The following is a 22820-nucleotide window of genomic DNA, read 5'->3' as shown; positions in this document are numbered from 1 at the left end:
ATTGTCATTAGTATCTGAGGAAGATAAAATTAGTGGATATAGGAGGAGATTAAATAAGGTATTGATGAAAAAGGAAAATTTTGTGATTTTGTAAGAAAACGTTTTTAATGGAAAATATTAGAGTCAGTAATGTAAAAGATGATTATATGTGATGCTTTAAAGACATATTTAAGAGGACAAATTATTAGTTATTCGGTAAATTTTATGAAAAAATCATTTATTTGAAGGAACTAGATCAATTATAAAAGGAAATTACTGATTTATCGAAAACAATAACAATGATCCAAATGAGGAAAGGAAGAAATTAATGGAAAGAAAAAAGGGCAAGCTTAATATGATACAAACATATAGAGTGGAAAGAGATATTTTGCGAATTAAATAATTAAACAGAGATATTATGAATTGGGACAAAGAGCTGATAAGATGTTGGCATCGCAGTTAAAGACATAACAGGTGTCTAGAACTATAGTAGCAACTAAAGACAAGAATGTTCAAATGGTTTATGTCAAAAAAAAAATGAAAATTTTAGAGAGTTTTATGAGAAAGTATATGTCTGAGTTAAAACAAGTATAAATTAAAATAGAGGGATATTTGCAACAAATTCAATTACCAAATTTGCGTGAAGAGAAGAGGAAAGAATTATCTAATTCATTCACATAATCTGCGATATGTGAGGTTCTGAAAACATTGCAAAATAATAAAGTGCCAGGAGAAGATGATTTTCCAGCAGAATTTTAAAAGGAAAATCAGGAAATGTTGGTACCAATTTTAAAGAGATACTAGATCAAATAAGAAAAGTAAATTATGTACCAGAATCTTTAAGATGCCATTAATAATGGTAATATTTAAAAAAGGAAAAGGTCCATTACAACCACCTTCATATAGACCAATATCTTTATTAAATGTAAATTACAAAATGATATCCAAATTATGGGATAAACATTTGGTTAAGATACTTTCAAAATTTATTAATATGGACCAGAAGGGGTTTATTATAAAATGAAAGGCTGCAGGTAATATAGTGAGTCTCTTAGATTTGATAAATGTGGTCAAAAAAGTAAAGTTCTCACAATGGTAATTACTTTAGATGCATAAAAAGCATTTGATAGATTAGAATGGGACTTTCAATTTAAGGTTTTATATATGTTTGGATTTCCTGAGACAATTATAGGAGGAATAAAAGCATTGTATAGTGAACCAAAGGCAAAAGTAACTGCAAATGCTCAAACGTCTAGTTTGATTGGATTAGGAAGGTCTTCTAGGCAAGGTTTCCCACTTTTATCATTCTTATTCATATTGGCAATAGAACCATTAGCTGAAATAATTCAAAGAGATGAGGCAATTACATATATGAGATAGGGGACAGGATTCATAACATTAGTCTTTTGCAGATGATGTAATAGTATATTTGATCTGATTTCACCATTTCATCTGATGCAAAGATCGACAAAGAGATAGACAACAGACTCACCAAGGCAAATAGCACCTTTGGAAGACTACACAAAAGAGTCTGGAAAAACAACCACCTGACGAAACACACAAAGATCAGCGTGTACAGAGCCATGGTCATACCCACGCTCCTGTTCAGCTCCAAATCATGGGTCCTCTACCGGCATTACCTACGGCTCCTAGAATGCTTCCATCAGCGCTGTCTCTGCTCCATCCTCAACATTGATTGGAATGACTTCATCACCAACATCGAAGTACTCGAGCTGGCAGAATCCGCAAGCATCAAATCCATGCTGCTGAATACCCAACTGCGCTGGGTGGGTCACGTCTCCAGAATGTAGGACCATCGCATTCTCAACATCGTGTTCTATGGTGGCCACTGGCCACCGAGACAGAGGTGCACCAAAGAAGAGGTACAAGGACTGCCTAAAGAAATCTCTTGGTGCCTGCCTCATTGATCACCGCCAGTGGGCTGATATCGCCTCCAACCATGCATCTTGGCACCTCACAGTTTGGTGGGCAGCAACCTCCTTTGAAGAAGACTGCAGAGCCCACCTCACTGACAAAAGACAAAGGAGGAAAAACCCAACACCCAACCCCAACCAACCAATTTTCCCTTGCAACTGCTGCAAATGTGCCTGCCTGTCCCGCATTGGACTTGTCAGTCACCAACGAGCCTGAGGCAGATGTGGACATACCCCTCCATAAATCTTCATCCGTGAAACCAAGCCAAAGAAGAAAAGAAGAAGAAAAAAAGAATAGTTTATTTGACTAAACCTGAAATTTCATTTAATAGATTAAATGAAAGATTAATAGCATATAGATCAGTTCCAGGAAATAATGTTAATGTGGATAAAAGTGAAATGATGCCGTTGGTTAATGCAGATTATATACAATGAAAAAAGTTAGTAAAATTTAAATGGCAAAATGAAGGGTTAAATGTTTGGGGATACTGGCAAGTAATCAATTGAATAATTTTAAGAAGATTGGAGGAAGATTTTAAAAGATGGAAGGATTCACCAATAACGTTAATAGGACAGGTGAATTGTGTTAAAATGAATATCTTTTCCAGAATTCAATACTTATTTAAAACATTACAAATTCAGGTACCATAAATTCGATTTAGAGGATTAAATAAGAATATTGTGGAATTTTTATGGAAAGTCAGCAAGGATAAATATGGAGAAGTTCACATTGAATAAAGATCAAGCAGTTTGAGATTTTTAAAGTTATTATAATGCAGTTCAATTGATATTTTTGGTATCAAAGGGAAGACAAACTTTCTTGGGTAGATATTGAGATGAATAATATAAGTGAAGTAAGTCCAGACCAAATATTGAATAAATGGAATTATGAAATTTTTAAAGGTATAAAATAAATACCAATTTTAATGTATTTGTTTCGAATATGGAATGGAATGCGTGTGGAAAGAGGTATAAGGAATGATCAGTTAGTTCAAATGACTTTAAAACTGAATCAGCTTCTTCATTTACAATGAATAATTCTTTATTTGACAATTTGTATGAAAAAGCTATAGAGAAAATACGAGATTGTTTTAGAGGTTCATTGTTTATAACATTTGATCAGTTGAAGAAGAAATTTGGCTTGGCTTCGCGGACGAAGATTTATGGAGGGGGTAAAAGTCCACGTCACCTGCAGGCTCGTTTGTGGCTGACAAGTCCGATGCGGGACAGACAGACACGGTTGCAGTGGCTGCAGGGGAAAAATGGTTGGTTGGGGTTGGGTGTTGGGTTTTTCCTCCTTTGCCTTTTGTCAGTGAGGTGGGCTCTGCGGTCTTCTTCAAAGGAGGTTGCTGCCCGCCAAACTGTGAGGCGCCAAGATGCACGGTTTGAGGCGATATCAGCCCACTGGCTTGGTCAATGTGGCAGGCACCAAGAGATTTCTTTAGGCAGTCCTTGTACCTTTTCTTTGGTGCACCTCTGTCACGGTGGCCAGTGGAGAGCTCGCCATATAACACGATCTTGGGAAGGCGATGGTTCTCCATTCTGGAGACGTGACCCACCCAGCGCAGCTGGATCTTCAGCAGCGTGGACTCGATGCTGTCGACCTCTGCCATCTCGAGTATTTCGACATTAGGGATGAAAGCGCTCCAATGGATATTGAGGATGGAGTGGAGACAACGCTGGTGGAAGCGTTCTAGGAGCCGTAGGTGATGCCGGTAGAGGACCCATGATTCGGAGCCGAACAGGAGTGTGGGTACGACAATGGCTCTGTATACGCTTATCTTTGTGAGGTTGTTTTTCCAGACTCTTTTGTGTAGTCTTCCAAAGGCGCTATTTACCTTGGCGAGTCCGTTGTCTATCTCATTGTCGATCCTTGCATCTGATGATATGGTGCAGCCGAGGTAGGTAAACTGGTTGACCGTTTTGAGTTTTGTGTGCCCGATGGAGATGTGGGGGGGGGCTGGTAGTCATGTTGGGGAGCTGGCTGATGGAGGACCTCCGTTTTCTTCAGGCTGACTTCCAGGCCAAACACTAACACAATACAATATTTGCATATTATCAATTACTATCATATTTGAATAAAAAAATAGGAATTAACTTTACACTTCCAGAATATAGTCACTTTGAATTTGTTGTAACAGATACCTTTGTTATTTGAAGATTTATATCTACTATGTATAATAAATCACAAGAAATAAAGGAAAAGAAGGATTTGTATAAAACTAAATTGAAGTGGGAACAGGATTTAAATATACATATTCAAGAAGAAATATGGATAAAAGTTTGTAGAGATAGTGTAACTAACACAATTAATACTAGGTATCAAATGGTTCAATATAACTTTTTACATCAAATGTATTATACACCAAATACGTTGAATAAATTTAATTAGAATTTCTCTGCTCAATGTTTTAGAAGTAAAAAATAGGTTGGAAATTGTTTGCATTCAGTATGGACATGCGAAAAGATAAAAGATTTTAGGAGAGAAATATCTGTTATTTTAGAGAAGCTATTAAAACTGAAGGTTAAATTACATCCAATAATTTTTTTTTGTTGGGCAATATATGTGGTGAAAATGTTAAGTTAGAATTATATAAATATAACAAGATATTTTTGAGACTAGCAAGGCAATAGCAAGGTGTATAGCGAAATTGCGGTAATTGGAAAATAATGTTAAAGTTAAGAATTTTTTAATTAAATGAAATATTACCTGCCATATTAAAAAATACTTATAATATGCGATATGATTATGATACATTTTGTCAAATATGGGACCTTTATATTAGATTTATGAATATAGACTAATCCAGATGTTCTAATCAAATTCTCCCCCCCCCCCCCCCACCACCGAAAGTATGGTACATTCATCAAGAAATATTGTGGTATTATTAATGTGATTATAATTATTATGATGAATATGTTCTTTCTTTTCTTTATACTATCTTTATTCCCGAACTAAAGATACTATTAAATAAAATTTTCAAAACAGCCAAAAATCTTTACGATCTCTCTAGTTTTAGAGGGTTCATTAAATTAAAATTAAAATTCTGCATAGAAACACTAAGAATTTTCTAGGTAATTGTAACGATTTATAATCCAAAATGTTGGACCCTCCACTATCAAATCAATCGATATCAATTTTTAAAGCATTACATCGAATAATAAGCGGTTAACACTATTGCATCTGTTTATGAAGTAGTTGGTTCAAGTGATTGGCCGATTATCCAGTGGCAGACAAAAGGGAAATAAATTAGAGTCAACATTAATGATAATCACCGCCTGAACAACGCGCTTCTGTTGTTTCACTGAAAAAAAATCATGTACATTTTACTTCGAACCATTGGCGTCACGCTCTCAAACAGGCGATATGCATTATATTTATGCTTGCCAGTGAAGGAAGGAGCGCTGGAATCAGGAACAAAATGCAGAATAATGGAAGGACTCGTGCGTGCAGATAGACGGTGTGTATCAGGACACATCCTTTCCTGCACAGATGCTGCTTCATCCGCCGAGCTCTTTGATTCTTTTTTTCTTACTGTAATTGGCAGTTGACGAGAAGTATCTGCAAGGTCTGAAACAATGTTTCACAAAATTCCAAACTAGCTGCAGTATGAAAGAAAACGGATCGACTCTGAATCCATTGCGGCTCGAAGATGAATCAGATTTGTCCCACCCACTCTACTGACCTCTAAAATTACTTCTTTTCCAGCTATATGCACAGCTGATTCTTGAATCAGGAATCGAAATTGCCCAGCTTTGTTGCGAGAATTCATTCTAACAAAGATTGTATACGAACATGTCCTCAAATAATTCCCGTGGAATTCCATGGGATCTAAAAGTTCTTCGTCTGCCGATCAATCTTTCCGACCAACCATATAATTAAACTTCCTTCTCTTTCAAATAAAATGGTTGAATCTCTCTGACGCTCGCCAACGCGTTTACATCTTTCCTGAAGCACGATGATCACAACTAGATGCAACCGTCCAATATTTACACAATTGATCCTTTATAAAGATGCACAATAATTATATCTCATTAACTTACTTAAGCTCAAGATCGCCTGTGTCTTCAGGAAGAAAATCAAACTATTCTGACAAATTTAAAAACCGATTGTTTTAATCTGTTAAATGTCCCTGTGAGTATTTTTTAGGCTTTAATTTATCTTTACTGTTTGCTGAACCGGGAATTTATACTTGACTTTATCCGCCACCTTTCTGACCATTCCATCAGCTTGCCGGCATCTAGGAACATGTTGTTCGACACCCCCCACCCCCGATCACCACCACTCAGTTGCTCATAATGGGTGCAGGTTTCTGCGATGTTCTGTCACCACACATAATCTGCATCCGATTACAAAAGTAGGTCACAACCACATCAAAGCGAAAACCAAAATGGATGGTATATAACAGGACATTACCTGGAATGCCAAGGGCAGCGAGAAGTGTGTAGTAAATGGTGTAGACCAGACCGGTAATTTGACCATGCATTTTCTGGCGACGTGACTTGGATTGAAATAAATACACGAAAATTGCGTGTTGGGCGTTGAAGTTTGTTGTATGTTTTTATCAATTCCAATAAAATAAATAACTCCGATTGGAAACAAGTTACTGCTGGTCGAAATCTGAAGGTCAGACAGCAAGCAAAAGTGGAAATTGTCTCTCAACTGTTCCTGTGCGAACTATTTTCGAGACTGATAAAGGACAGGAGATATAGCACATATAAAGGGGGAAGGGGACTTGCGGAGGAGCCCATGGTTGATTCAGAATAGGACTGAATATGTGATAGGTGGAAAAACATTTAGAGGGATAATCCATAGGGACGGGGTGGAAACAAACGCTGGAGAGGAACACAATAAGCACAGGAGTAGCCAGGAAGAGACGGAAAATGGAATCAGATGATGAGATGACATAAAAGTAGAATAATATTCATGCTCTCTTATTCGGGGCTACCTACGAGGTAGGTATGTTGTTTAGTTGCTCAGGTTTACGTTGAGCCTCGCTCCGACAATAGATGAAACCAAGGCCTGACGTGTAAATAGATGGTCAGGAGTCTAATTAGTTAGTTAAGAAGGTTCAAATTTAGATGGGCACACAGGACGTAGGTATTTGCAAAAACAGTTTGCATTTGGCGGATTCAGTAAATTAGATTAAATAATGTGCATGTAAAGCTCTGCTTCACCGGGACGGAGTGTTTGCGACCGTGCAATAAAGTGATGCAGGAGATTTAAGGAAAAATATTGCATTTTATGTGGTTAGAACGGGAAGTGTGTAATGGGTGTAAGATTGGATAAGGCGAAAAATCGATTTGTGAGTCTTAGAGTGACGTTCCTGCGAAAGGTGGAGAGAAGAGGGTTTGGCTGGTCAAATTGAACATAGTGGAGGTGTCATAACATGACGAATGCAAAAGTTCGTGGGTTGGAAATGAGGACCAGTGAGAAAATATCCTTCTTCTGATTATCGGTAGGTGGGGTATGAGCAAAATTAAATGTAGTTGAGGTTTCTTTTACAATAACAGTGAGAGTAAATTAACATTTATTAAAAAAAGGGCATATTTTTGGATGTCCTGTAGTGGAAGGCCTCATCTTGGGAATAGATGTGGTGAAGGCAGTGGAATGATGAACAAGAATGGTATGTAAGCTAGATAAAGGAGATGGAGTAAATGCTTTGTATTTGCATTTTCAGGAGGCCTTTGATAGGTTGACTTTAAGGCCACTTAACAGGAACCCATAGCATAAGAGGAAACATACTGTTGTGGGTACACAATTGGCTGATTGGCAGGAATCTGAGAATTGGAATGTAGGGTCATATTTTGGTTTGCTTCTAGTGGGGTTCCTCATGGGTCAGTGCTAGCGCTACTTCTTTTTTGAACATTTTATTTAAGAATTATTAAAACTACATCCATGTATGCATATTCAAAAAAACAAAACACCTCCCACTTTCCCACCCCTCAATTTGTACACCCCACCCATTAACCCTTCTCAAATGTATCAAAGAAAGTAAAGAAAGAAGAAAATATTAGCAAAATATCAGGAACAAATATGTCTCAATTAAAGAAATAACATATCTGAGGGTTACCAACATGACAACCTTTCAGAGAATCCTTCAAATTTTCAAACTAGTATATTCTAAATATGCGCTCCATAATTTATAAAAGATACTTATTACATAAATTTAACTTATTTTCTCAAGTGGAATACAAGAACACAATTCAGCCTGCCAAATCTCAATCCCTCAGTCTGTATTTAAATTTTCAAGTAATGACTATTGTTACGAGCACAGAGGACCCATAAAAACCCACAGCAATAGATATTCACCAAGCCAAATGATTACTTACACAAAAGTAGTTTTTAATTAACATTAAACATGAAAATAGAATCTAACTTTAACTTATCATGATTGACTTACTTAACCTAACTCAACCCCCTTCTAATTCAAAGCACATGTGTACATAATGTGTGTGCAAGTTCAATAATGTTCTTTGGTTCACAGTCCAATCTCACTTCTCATACACCCCAAGTTCAATGGTTGCAGGCAATTCTTATACTGTGCACAGAATTTAAAATGTATGAGGTTCACCATGTTTTGGTTGTTGAAAAGTAAATGGTTACTATTCAGGAAGCTCGAGTCGGTTTTCAGAGAGAGATTTGTTGGGCGATGGACACCCAGCCACCTCAGTATCTTGGTGATGAAACCTGCCCTCTTCAGGATTCTCGAGATGATAACCTCTTTCTTTCAGATCACCATAGAGTTCCTTTTTGGATTTTTTCTTATTCAAAGTGAAATATTAAACAACCAGTCCTCTCCTCTTGCATGAACAGTTTTTACCAGGGTTAATCAAGCACTTACAACCCATCTTCCACATGCAGTTTTCCACAAGCTTCCCAGCCTCTTCTATTCTGCTATTGCTGGTTGCAACAATGTAAAAGTGATCTCTCTCTCTCTCTCTCTCTCTCTCTCTCTCTCTTTCTCTCTCTTTTAGAAAGCCTATTTGACTCTCTCTGCTTGCAAAACCACATTACCCTCTTAGAAAATCTCCAGACAATCTGTGGCTCCAAATGATCTTTCCATCTGTTGGCTTTTGTGAACATCATTCCATTAATGAAGTCTCTTGTGCACTCTCTATAGCTCCTGCAAAAGCTGTGGAGCCAATATGTCAAGCATTAGTAGAGCTTCAATATGTCAAATAAAAGCTGTGTTAAAGTGCTTGTTCTGACCTACTCTAACAAACGTTTCCCAATTTATCTCCCAAAAACATATCTATATACTCTGTCACATTATGCACTGCCAAGTAACAGCTAAAGTTAATTATAAAAATAAAATTTGGTACATAGTTAATCTTAATTTAGAACTAACCACTTTAATATTACCCTAAAAAATTACATTGGATCCTTTGGGAGTTTTATCCCGAATATATTTTCTAATTTGTTTTACCTCTAACGAAAACTGTTTTACACTAGGACACTCACAAATAGAATCGAAAAGCGAAAAAACTTCCTGATCACATTTAAAACATAAATGTGATAATGTTGGATAGAATTTTTTTTTGATTAATTATATTGAACAAATCATTAATAATTTTGTCATATTTCCCTTATAATAAATTGCATCCAATCATTTTCATCTATTTGTCTGTTTAAATCAGCCTACCATCTTAATCTTGATATATGAATTCTTAATTTAGGAGCTGCTTCTTGAAGTAATTTGTACATCTCTGAAATAAAGTTACTTATACCACACTTATATATCAATAATTCTAATTCATCCTGTCTAGGTAGTATCAAATTATGACCTAAATTATCAACCAAGAAACCCTTAAACTGATAATAACAAAAAAGTATGTTTGGGTCATTCTATTTTATCTTCATTTGTTGAAATGTAATAAATCTACCTGATTCAAAACAGTCCCCATTTGACTACAAATCATCAAAAAATTGATTATACATAGAAAATATATAGAAAGGCTTTTTTTCATAAATAAAAACTTGTCCACCCATTTCATAATCTATTTTATTCCATAGTTCAATCAAATGTTTCAAAATAGGCGTATAACTGGACCCTGTTAACAACTTTGAATTCCACTTTTAAATCAAAACTACATATAGTGTTCTCCTATTTTACTAAATTTTATTTTAACCTAAGCTGAAAATTTATCTAAATAAAAAATCCCTTTAAGGAATGTCAATTGAGCTGCTCTATAATTATTCTTTAAATGGGAAAGTTGCAAACCTCATGATTCACATTTCTAAGTCAATATTTTCAAACACACTCAAGCCATCTTTCTTTTATATAAAAACTTCCTAATACTCGAATGTAAATCTTAAAAATTATTTAAGGAATCCAACAAGGAATTGACTGAAAGAGATATTGGACCTTTGGAATAATATTCATTTTTGTACAGTTTACTCTACCTATTAATGTTATAGACAAGTTATTCCATCTATTTAAATTTTCTTTAATTTGTTAAGTAAAGGTAATTATTTTAATTTATATAATTCTTTAAATCATTATCAACTTTAATCCCCAAATGTTTAATCCCATCATCTGACCACTTAAATCGAGAAAATTCTCTACTTTGACTATAATCACCATTAACCAAAGGCATAATTTCACTTTTATCCCATTAAATTGTATAACCCGATATTTCATTATATTCTTCCAGTCTTATATATAATTGAGGCAAAAACTATTTAGGATCTTTCATATACAGATAAAAATATCTAATGAAAAAGGAACAGAAGCAAGCCATTTGGCCTTTGATTCTGCTTCATGAAACCTCCCAGAAATAAACATTTCTTGCATCTAGTTCCAGTCTTGTCCCCATATTCCATGATACCCTGACTAATTAGATACCTGTTAATTTCCCCTGTAAGTTAAACCCTAACCCTAACCCCAATGATCCTGCCTCCACAGCTGCATGCAGCAACCAATTCCATAAATCCACTACCCTCTGGCTAAAGAAATTTCTCCTCATCTCTGTTGTGAATTGGTACTTTTTATTTCTAAAACTGTGCCCTCTTAAGTCCTGGAATCTTATTTACATCAAATGTTTCTATGAGATCCCCTCTCTTTCTTCTATATTCTAATGAACACTGAGCCACTAAGCATTCCACATATATGAACTATATCATTCCTGGAAACATTCTTGTAAACATCTTCCATACCCTCTCAAACCTTGCTATATCTTTTCTAAGATATGGGGCGCAAAACTTCACACAGTTACTCCACATGATCTTTCGCTAGTGCCCCATAGAATCTCATGAATGCCATTTTATTTAATTGTTTGCATCATTACAGTTAAAAAGATGAATAAAATGTAAATCAAATATCCATATACAATGATAAAAATATAAACTTATATTTTTCTCCTCATCCCCCCTCCCACCTAAAAGAAAGAAAAGAAAAAAAAACACCTACCATTTAATATACAATACTATTAGCTTAGACAATCATCAATTGCTATTAAAAAGTACCAAATAAGAGGAGTGGATATGATAGAAGAGGTAGATGGAAAATTATCAAATAAATAAATATATGGTATCCGAATACTATAAACATTTTCAACTCGATTTCTTAAACTATACGTAATTTTTTACAATTTCGCATCTCATTATACCATCTGTTAGAAGATCAAACCAGAAACCACAAAGAAGGAATATTACACAGAGGTAAAGATGAACAATTAATTTATTAACAAAAATTCACCTTCAAACTTTAATTAAAAATCCCCACTTTTATAACAATGCCCACTGGTTTCTATGGAAATTTCGATAACAGTGTAAAACTAATAAATTCCCCAGCCTAATTATAACATAAGTAATTAAAGACTGAGTAATATTTCCAACCAGCCCACACAAAAAACTTAGGCACAAAACAAACACAAAACACTCAAACTCACAAAACTTCGATCTCAACCGAAGCAAAGATCATAAACAAAATTCATTTTGTTTGGTAAACTGAAGCCAAAATATATTTGCGATAGAGAGAATACAAAATTCAAATTTGTCTTCTGTGTTGCTTGCAGAGAGTAGAACAAAGGCTTGGTCCAGATCCTTCTGCTTCAGAATGTTCATCCTTTTTGAAATCCCAACATTCTAAACTGTCCTCCATACCATGACTCATGCTCTCGGCCTTCTTCCACTCCACAGCACATCCAGCGGTGGTTTGTCTCAGTCCAGAAATATTTAGATAATTTTATGCACATGCCCAATCCATCTCCCACTCTCTCAGCAGTCCACTTTCATCTTGGCTCTTAAAGGCAAATTGTCATTTACCAACACAAATCCACACAATACATAGGCCAATAAACAACATAGAACTCTGTAACACCTCCCCTGCTAAAAAAAAATGCATTTGATCCACAGAATAATTTTTTAACAATTAATGGAGTATTACATAAATAAAATAAAATAAACACTCCATTTTTACAGTATTTGATTAGATTCATATCTACCCAGATTAACATCTTGACAATCTGTTATCCATACCCTTTATGTGTGCAATAATTAAATCATACTCTTGTAACATTAAGCTCCAGTTCAATAACCATCTGTTTTTATTTTTTTCATTGTAGACAGAAAAACTAATGGATTCTGATCAGTATATATATTAATGATTTTTGAGCAGTACAAATGTTGCAACGCTTAAAAAAGGGCTAATAACTCCTTCTCAATGGTTGAAAATTTTGTTGATGGTCATTAAATTTTCTCGAGAAGTACAAAATAGGATGTTCTACTCCTTTATCATCCTTCTTCTGTAACAGTACAGCACCAACCACTTCATCACTGGTATCCACAGCTAAAGAGAATGAATTTTCAAAGTTAGGGGACACAAGTACAGGCTGATGGCATAAAATGGCCTTTAACTTCAGAAATGTTTCCTGGCATGCATCTGACCAGATAAATTTTTCTTTTTTCCAAGTAGTTTTGTTAATGGGAATGCAATTTCTGCAAAGTTTTTACAAAATCTATGATAGTCGCCATTCATACCTAGAAATCTCCAAAGAGCATTCTTATTACCGGGGATAGGGAACACAATGATAGCCAATACTTTCGCTCCAACCAGTCCCACCTGTCCCTGTCCTACCACATAACCCAGATAAATTATAATGGCATGTCCAAACTCATTCTTGTGCAAATTCACTGTGAGGTGTGCTTCCACCAATCTCTGAAATAACTGCTCTAATTCAAACATGTGTTCTTACCATGTATCCGTACTAATTACTAAATAATTGATATAGGTTCCTGTGTGCTCTAACCCCTGAATTACTGCATTAATCATTCTCTGAAATGTGCCAGGTGCATTGTTCATCCTGAAAGGCATAACATTATACTCATACAATCCCAAATGTGTAACAAATGCAGAAATCTCCCTGCCATTCTCTGTCAAAGGAACAGACCAGTATTCGTTTAAGAGATCAATCTTTGTAATCAACTTAGCCTTCCCCACCTTATCTATACAATCATCTGTTCTGGGAATAGGGAACGCATCACTCTTTTTCACCATGTTTAACTTTTGATAATCTGTACAAAACTTAATTGAGCCATCTGGCTTAAGCACCAGAACATAGGTTGAACTCCAATTTGAACGATTTTTGGAAGATGTCATTTTTGATCATATAACCAACCTCTTGATCCAACAATCTGCTCTTTTCCTGATTAACTCAGTAAGAATCACTGACCTCCACATCATGACAAGCCACAGTAGTTCTTCTTGGAACATCTGGGAATATATCCTTAAATTTCATAAGTATTGTCTTCATTTCTACCCTTTCTGATTTAGTCAAATACATTAACTTGGTGTCTCAGTTTTGCAAAACTATAGAAATTTCCAGCCTAGGGTTTATCACTCCATGACCTTCCACAAAACTTATCTTCCATGACCTTCCACGAAACCTAGCACCTTGGTTGGAATCCAAGTCTCCTCCTCAGTCATTTATTCAAAGTAAGGTTTAAGCATGTTCACGTGAAAGACCTGTGTCTCTCTTTGACGATCAAGTATCTCAATTTTTGATTTCACCTTATATGGTCCTGAAAACAGAGCTTTCAAAGGGTTTGACTGCATTGGAAACAAAACCAATACTTTGTCGCCAGGTTTAATGTCCCTAATTTTTACTTTTTGATTGTATCAAATTTTCATTTTTCCCTGAGCAGTTTTAAAATTTTTCCTTGCCATCTCACAAGCTTGATGTAATCTGTTTTTAAATTTGAAAACATAATTCAACAGATTTAATTGCATATCATTATGTACCTATCCACTGTTCCTTCAACAATAGTAATGGACCCTTGACTTCATGCCCAAACACCAACTTCAATGGACTAAAGCCAAGAGACTCCTGAGTTGCCTCTCTAACAGCAAACAATAACAAATTGATTCATTCATCACAATCCTTTTTATTTTCCACACAATAAGCCCACAGCATACTTTTCACAGTTAAATTGAACCCTTTTCAAGGCCCCTTGACTTTCAGGATGATAGGCATACAACACAATTTGATGGTCTCCCGATTCATACACCACCTATTGATATATTCCAGACATAAAATTATTCCCTTTGTCCTATTGAATTTCCCTTGGTAGGCCAAAGGGTGTGAAAGATTTTAGCATAGCCTTCACAATTGTCTTTGCTTTAATGCTTCTCAGGGGAATAGCCTCTGGAAACCTTGAAGCTGTGCACATGAGTGTTAACAAATATTCATTTCCTGCTTTGGACTTTGGCAATGGGCCAACACAATCCACTATCACTTTTGAGAAGGGCTCCCTGAAAGCAGGGATGGGTTGTAAAGGTGCCACTGGTGCTCCTTGATTAGGCTTGCCCACCAGTTGACAAGTGTGACAGGTTCTACAAAAGTTCACAACATCCTTTCTTAATTTCGGCCAATAAAACTGTTTCCTTATCTTTTCTACCATCTTCTTCACTCCATGAAATCCTCCTAAAGTGTTCTATGAGCCAACTTTAATATTTCATTCCTATAAGTTTTGGGAATTACGACTTGCCTTATTACCACCCAGTTTTCACTGGAAAATGTAACGTGGTCTCCACTTTCTTATCAATATTCCATCTTGAACAAAGTAACCTACTAGCACAGTTTCAATTTCCTAGTTTGACAGAATCTTATCACTTATCCCAGCAAGATGAAGATCATGCTTTTGTCTGGCTATTAATTCTTCTCTTGACAACATCAAAGCTGGATCCTAAGGTTTGTCCTTAATGCTTGCCTCTACTACAGGATCATCACAGACTTTCTCTACCTCTACCTTTTTTCGACATGGCTCTAGTCATGGCACACGCAGGGTAGATTTCCAAATCCTTTTCAGACTCATAAACCAATGGCTTACTTGTGAGTTTCAACGCAGGTATGACTTTACCCTCTGCTGAATCGTTTCCTAACAAAAGAGAAACTCCATCCACCAGCAGACTTGATCTTATCTCTATCGTAACTGGGCCATTAACTAAATCTGACTTTATCACTATTCTATGCAAAGGTATAGGCTCTGCTTCACCACCAATGCCTTTAATTAAATTCACATCTCCAGTATCGGTCTCCTCACCAAAATTCAGAATATTGCTTAATACAAGCGATTGGGCTGCTCTAGTATCCCGCAGGATTTTAACTGGTATTTGATTGGATCCTTCTTTAACTGAAATGAAACCTTCAGTCATGAATGGTTTAAAAATATCCCTAACTTTCCCACTCTGGACACAGGCAGTTGGTACCACCCCTTTCTCTTTCTTCTTTTTCAGTACAGGACAACTTGCTTTTAGCCCTGGCTTCTCACAATAGTGGCAAATAACACTCGAAAATCTTTCGGGCAATTTCCTTTTTTCATCCCAGTTCTTACTGTAAGAAGTTTTAACTTGTCAACTATAACCATCAGTTCTGACTTTTTAGCCATTTTTAAATTAACCACTGAAGGGTTCACTATAAACTGGTCAATATTCATAGTTGCTGTTTTTTCTGCTGGTGATTTATACACTCACCGTTTATTTTTAATTTCAAGCTGGAGGTTGAGTCAAACTCAGATGACTGATAACTAAGTACAAATCAATCTCCCTTAAAGACTCCAAATTGGTTTGATCCCAGATGAATCCCCCAAATTATTATACAAGATCAAACCAGCAACCACAAAGATGGCATACCACACAGAGGTAAAGATGAACGATTATTAACAAAAATTCAGGGGGCATGGCAAGATGGCGTAGAGCCCAGACGTATAATCTCGACCTGTCTGGCCAGACTTTTAAGAACCCATCTTTAACTTTTTGTTTTTAAGTTTAAACTTTTTTAAAAACTTAGTTTAAAGTATTAAGGAGTTGTTATGGCCACTAATGGCAAAAAGATTAAACCTCAAGTACAGAAGAAACTACATTTTCAGAGTGTTGAAGATTTAGGGCATGGAAAAACTGCAGCTGGAAAAAAAATTACTGCTCACCAGGAGAAGGATATCTCTGCAATTATTCATTCTCAGGAGGAAAGTGCGTGTTTCCAAGAAGTGGATCCTGATTCTGGCAGTCTGCCAACAGCAGAGGGAGCTCGTAGGAAAATGAATCTATTGTTTGAAACCACTCAGGCAGTACTTCAATCTGAAGAGCTTCATCTTATCCGTGAGTTCTTGAAACAACAGCGAACAGTGAGAGGAGACCAGCATCAATCCCCTGAGGAAGTCGGGGTGTCGTCATTGGGAGTTCAAACACGCAGTATAACTGTTAAAATGCCTGCTGTTGAGCTGCAGCTGGAGTTGCAGTTATCTGGTTCTGACACTATGTTAAAGAAAACACGGTCGGGTCTTTCTGAACTATAATTTAACCTGTTAAGTACCATTACTCAGCCAATATTGCAAGAGTTAGCTCAAATGAAAGATAGTATGAGGTCAGAATTCATTACAGTTAATACACGAATGGAAGTATTTTCTGAAGATTTAAAAAAATTTCAGTCTGCTTTCTTGGAATGTAAACAGCAAGTGGCCTCTTATACAGAAAAAGTGACGGAGGTGGAAAAATACGTTAATGAATTGCGAGAACGTGAAAAGGAGTTAGAGAGAAAAGTAGATTATTTGGAAAATCAAAGTAGAAGGAACAAGGTGAAGATTGTTGGTTTGCCGGAAGGTATGGAAGATCAAGATCCTCTTCGTTTTTTTACAGAATGGATCCCACAAATATAGGGACGAGAATTTTTCTCTGGAGGCTTGGTATTGGAAAGAGCTCATAGAGCCTTAAGAAGAAGGCTTCCACCTGATCAATCACGAGACCCGTGATAATTCAATGCTTGAATTATTTGGACAGAGAAACGATACTTCGTCTACCAGTGCAAAATGCGAGACAACGACAAGCTCCATTAATGATTCAGAATACTAGAGTTTTTTATCCCGATTTGAGTCAAGAGGTTATTCAGCGTCGGCGACGATTTAATCCAGTTAAAGAAGTTTTGTGGCATAAAGGCTATAAGTCTACTTTTCGTTATCCGGCAGTATTGAAGGTGTTTTGTGGAGACTTTCAATTTCAGTTTTTTGAGAATGAGCGTGAAGCAATGATTTTTGCTGATTCGTTGCCAGATGTACGAGGACCAAGACGTAGTCCACCATTGTCTCCTAAAGAAAAATCTGGTTGTTCTGGAAATGGAAGAAATTGTAGAAATAGGAGAAATGGGAATGGAAAGAGTCTAATTTCTCCTGAAATGGGGTTGTCGAGTTTGGAATCTCTTGGATGAATAGAAGAATTTACTTATTCTTACCTTATTTTTATGTCATTATGCTATCTTGTTGTTTTTTTGATTGGCTGGGTAGGGAGAGATTTGCTCTATGTTCTATTAGTCATCAGCCACTGGTGGGTGATCCACTTCCAAGTTTGGTTTAGGGATTATTACCTTTTGGTGGTATCATTTTTTTTCTATTTTTTTATTTTTATTTTATTTAGACTTTAATTTGTGGTTTCTTTTTCACCTATTGGAGGGCATTTTTACGTTACTTTCAATTTTTATATATAGATATTATTATTTCTTAATAATATTAGTGGATATGTCAAAGTTGAGCTTTCTACTTTTAATGTTCAAGGTTTAAACACACTAATTAAGCGTAAACGCATTTTGGCGTATATTAAGAAAAATAAAAATTGATGTCACATTTTTAATATGGTCTTCATGAATCAGATTTGTGTTTTATATGTGGTAATGCTATTGGAACTTTTTTTCACACGGTTTGGCCATGTACATATATATATATAAACATATATATACAATCTTTTTGGAAAAAAGTACAATTGTTTCTGGAATACCTGTATAAGATTAAGATACATTTAGATCTGACAGTATTTTTATTGGGTAGTTTGCAACCTTTGAAAGGTCTGGGATTAGATAAATATCAACTTGCTTTTGTATATTTAGCATTATCTGTAATAAAAAATGTAATGTTAGTATGTGAAAAGATACGAATATGATTGATGTTAATAGATGGCATAATGAGATGAAATATTGTTTCACTTCTTCTTCTTCTTTGGCTTGGCTTCGCGGACGAAGATTTATGGAGGGGGTAAAAAGTCCACGTCAGCTGCAGGCTCGTTTGTGGCTGACAAGTCCGATGCGGGACAGGCAGACACGATTGCAGCGGTTGCAAGGGAAAATTGGTTGGTTGGGGTTGGGTGTTGGGTTTTTCCTCCTTTGCCTTTTGTCAGTGAGGTGGGCTCTGCGGTCTTCTTCAAAGGAGGTTGCTGCCCGCCAAACTGTGAGGCGCCAAGATGCACGGTTTGAGGCGTTATCAGCCCACTGGCGGTGGTCAATGTGGCAGGCACCAAGAGATTTCTTTAGGCAGTCCTTGTACCTTTTCTTTGGTGCACCTCTGTCACGGTGGCCAGTGGAGAGCTCGCCATATAACACGATCTTGGGAAGGCGATGGTCCTCCATTCTGGAGACATGACCCATCCAGCGCAGCTGGATCTTCAGCAGCGTGGACTCGATGCTGTCGACCTCTGCCATCTCGAGTACTTCGACGTTAGGGGTGTAAGCGCTCCAATGGATGTTGAGGATGGAGCGGAGACAACGCTGGTGGAAGCGTTCTAGGAGCCGCAGGTGATGCCGGTAGAGGACCCATGATTCGGAGCCGAACAGGAGTGTGGGTATGACAACGGCTCTGTGTACGCTTATCTTTGTTTAATATTGTTTAATAATGGAAAAAATCACATGTATGTTTTGCATGATAACTATAGTTTTTTTAACTATAGTTAAAAAGTTATTTATTCTGTTATATTCAGAATATATACATTTTGATTTACATTGATTAGATCTTAATATGTAGGCTTAATTTTTCTTTTTCTTTCTTTATGGCTCTCCTTCGGAGAGTTGGCTGAAAATGGGGGGTCCTTTTTTTTATTTTATATATATAAATTATATCATTCATGTTTAGTTTATTGTTATATATGTTACTTATCTGTATTTTGAATGAATAAATAAAGTTTTTTTTTTAAATTCACCTTCAAACTTTAATTCAAAATCCCCCCTTTTTTAACCATGCCCACAAATTTCTATAACAGTGTAAAACTAATAAATTCCCCAGCCTAACTATAACATATGTAATTAAAGTCTAAGCTATATTTCCAACAAAAAAACGTAGACACAAAACACACAAGACTCACAAAACTTCGATCTCAACCGAAGCAAAGATCATAAACAAAATTCAGTTTATTTGGTAAACTTAAGCCAAAATATCTTTGATAGGGAGAGAGAGAGTACAAAATTCGAAGTTGTATTTTTGTGTTGCTTGCAGAGAGAGGAACAATGGCTTGGTCCAGATCCTTCTGGCTGCCTTTGGAATGTTCATCCCTTTTAAATTGCCCAATATTCTAAACTGCCTCCCAGGCAATGATTCTGCTTTGGGCCTCCTTCCATTTCACAGCCACACACAGTGGTGGTTTGTCTTCCAAGTCCAGAAATTTCTAGATCATCTTCTGCACATGCCCAGTCCGTCTCCCATTCTCTCAGCAGTCCACCTCTAAGGCAAACTGACACTTCCCAACACAAAACAACACAACACATAGGCCAATGCACAACAAAGAACTCTGTAACACATCTACGAAATACGAAATAACATGTCTCTATCTTCTTTCCATGATACCACTATATATTTCTTTGCAGTTGTATTGCAATATTTAGAATTTTTTCTTGGTATTTATCCAATTTCAATTTTATATGCATTTCATAATTATCTCCAAGTAAAAATATTCTTCGATCCTTTGGTATATTGATCTTCATAATTTGTCCTAATAATAAACTCAGTTCGTTCCAAAACCACTTCACCTTTTTCACAAATGCAAAAATGTCCCTATTTCTTTCGCACATCAAAAACACTTATTTGAATAATTAGAAGCAAGTCAATTCAACTTATGTGGAATATAATACAATTGATGAAGAAAATTATAAAGAACCATTTGGAATCCAAACATTTACTGTATTCGTAACAATTTCAAAACATAATTTTGACCAAACTTCCTCTTGAATTTGTATATTTAAATATTTCACCCATTGGATTTTCGATATCCATATAAATCTTATTTTCTTTACAGTCTCTTGCAATTTTATATACATATTAGTAATATATTTCTTAACATCAAATGTATCTGTTATTGTATCTTCAAATTGACTTTGTTTCGGAGGTCTCAAATCTGATCCCAGTCTGTTTTTCAAATACATTTTAATTGATAATATGCAAAAAAATTATTATGTATATTGTATTTCTGTTTTAATTGATCAAACGTTAAGATAAAAGATCCTAAGAAACAATCTTTTATTCTCTGTATACCTTTACCATACCAATGATCATATAAATAATTTTTCAAAGTAAAAGGAAAAAGTTGATTTTATTTTAAAATAAAATAGTAATCTCTAGATTGCTGCCGGCGCCATGTGCTAGTGAGGTTAGAAATAGGAGGGTGTGGAGGTTGAATGCGTGGTGAAAGAGATGGTGCAGGAGGCAAGGGATAAGATTCGGGAAGGTCAGACCTGTACAAAAGGGATGGACTCCACTTGAACTGAAGGGGGACCAATGTGCTGGCAAGCAGATTTGCTAGAGCTGTGGGGGAAGGTTTAAGCTAGTTTGGCAGGGGGGTGGGGAACAGAGTGTGAGAGCAGTGTCAAGGGAGCATGGCCACCGAGATAGGAATAATAACGATAACAAAGGTAGGATGGAGATTAGGGTAAAAGGGATTGATAGGGAGTAATCAGCATGGTTTTGTCAGGGGTAGATCGTGCTTGACAAACCTGATTGAGTTTTTCAAGGGGGTTACAAAAAAGGCTGATGAAGGGAAAGCTGTGGATGTTGTCTATTTAGACTTTAGTAAAGCTTTTGACAAAGTTCCTCACAGGAGGTTAGGAAAAAAGGTGGAGTCATTAGGTATAAATGAGAAGGTAGTGAAATGGATTCAGCAATGGTTGGATGGGAGGTGTCAGAGAGTAGTGGTAGAAAATTGTTTGTCCAATTGGAGGCCGGTGACTAGTGGAGTTCCTCAGGGATCGGTCCTGGGTCCACTATTGTTTGTTATATATATTAACGATCTGGAAGTAGGGGTGGAGAATTGGATAAACAAGTTTGCGGATGACACAAAGATTGGTGGTGTTGTGGACAGTGAGGAAGATTACCGTAGATTAAAAGGTGATTTAGGAAGGCTGGAGGTGTGGGCTGAGAAATGGCTGATGGAATTTAATACAGGTAAGTGTGAGGTGTTAGATTTTGGAAAGGCAAATCTAAATAGGTCATATGCATTAAATGGTAGGCTATTGAGATGTGCAGAGCAACAAAGGGATTTAGGAGTTGTGGTAAATAGTACCCTCAAGGCTGATACTCAGGTAGATGGTGTGGTGAAGAAGGCATTTGGAATGTTGGCCTTCATAAATTGGAGTATTGAATTCAAGAGTAGGGAGGTTATGATGAAATTGTACAAGGCATTGGTGAGGCCAAATATGGAGTACTGTGTACAGTTTTGGTCACCTAATTATAGGAAAGATATAAACAAAATAGAGAGAGTGCAGAGAAGGTTCACGAGAATTTTGACAGGATTTCAAGGTTTGAGTTGCAGGGAAAGGTTGTGCAGACTGGGACTTTTTTCTCTGGAGCGTAGAAGATTGAGAGGGGTCTTGATAGAGGTGTTGAAGATTTTAAAAGGGACAGACAGAGTAAACGTGGATAGGCTTTTTCAATTAAGAGTGGGGAGATTCAAACTCATGGTTTAAGATTGAAGGGGGAAAATTATAAGGGGAACATGATGGGAAATTTCTTTATGCAAAGGGTGGTAGGGATGTGGAATGAGCTTCCGACAGACATGGTCGAGGCGGGATCATTGGTTACATTTAAGGAAAGACTGGATAGTTACATGGATAGGAGAGGAGTGGAGGGGTATGGACCGGGTGCTGGTCAGTGGGACTGGGAGGGTGGGGATTTGTTATGGTATGGACTAGTAGGGCCGAACTGGCCGAATTGGCTGAACTGCTGTAAGTGGTTATATGGTTATATGGTAATTGATAATTTTTCATTCCTCTCAATATGAATTCTATTCTGTACATTTAAAATAAGTTTCAATACAGAAAACTCTTTAGTTCCTTTGAACGAATCACTATTCAATTTATACAAAATTAACTCCTGAATAGTTTCACCAACTTTACTCATTTCTATTTGAATCCAAACTGGTTTTTCATCCAGTTGATTAACAGGAGGACAAAAACCGCAATTGAGCTGCTTTATGGTAATTCTTAAAATTTGGTGGTCTTTGTCCACCCTGATCAAATTTATACATTAATTTTTTCTGAACCAATTCTTGACATCTTACCTTCCCAAGAAAATTCATGTGATGTTTTATTCAAGTTTTGAATCTAAAAATCTGGTATTTGAATAGGCAACGATTGAAACAACTATTGTACACTTGGAGAAATATT

The sequence above is a fragment of the Narcine bancroftii genome, chromosome 10 (genome assembly GCF_036971445.1).
Source record: "Narcine bancroftii isolate sNarBan1 chromosome 10, sNarBan1.hap1, whole genome shotgun sequence".
Classification (NCBI taxonomy): domain Eukaryota; kingdom Metazoa; phylum Chordata; class Chondrichthyes; order Torpediniformes; family Narcinidae; genus Narcine; species Narcine bancroftii.
Note: the sequence above shows the minus strand (reverse complement) of the source record.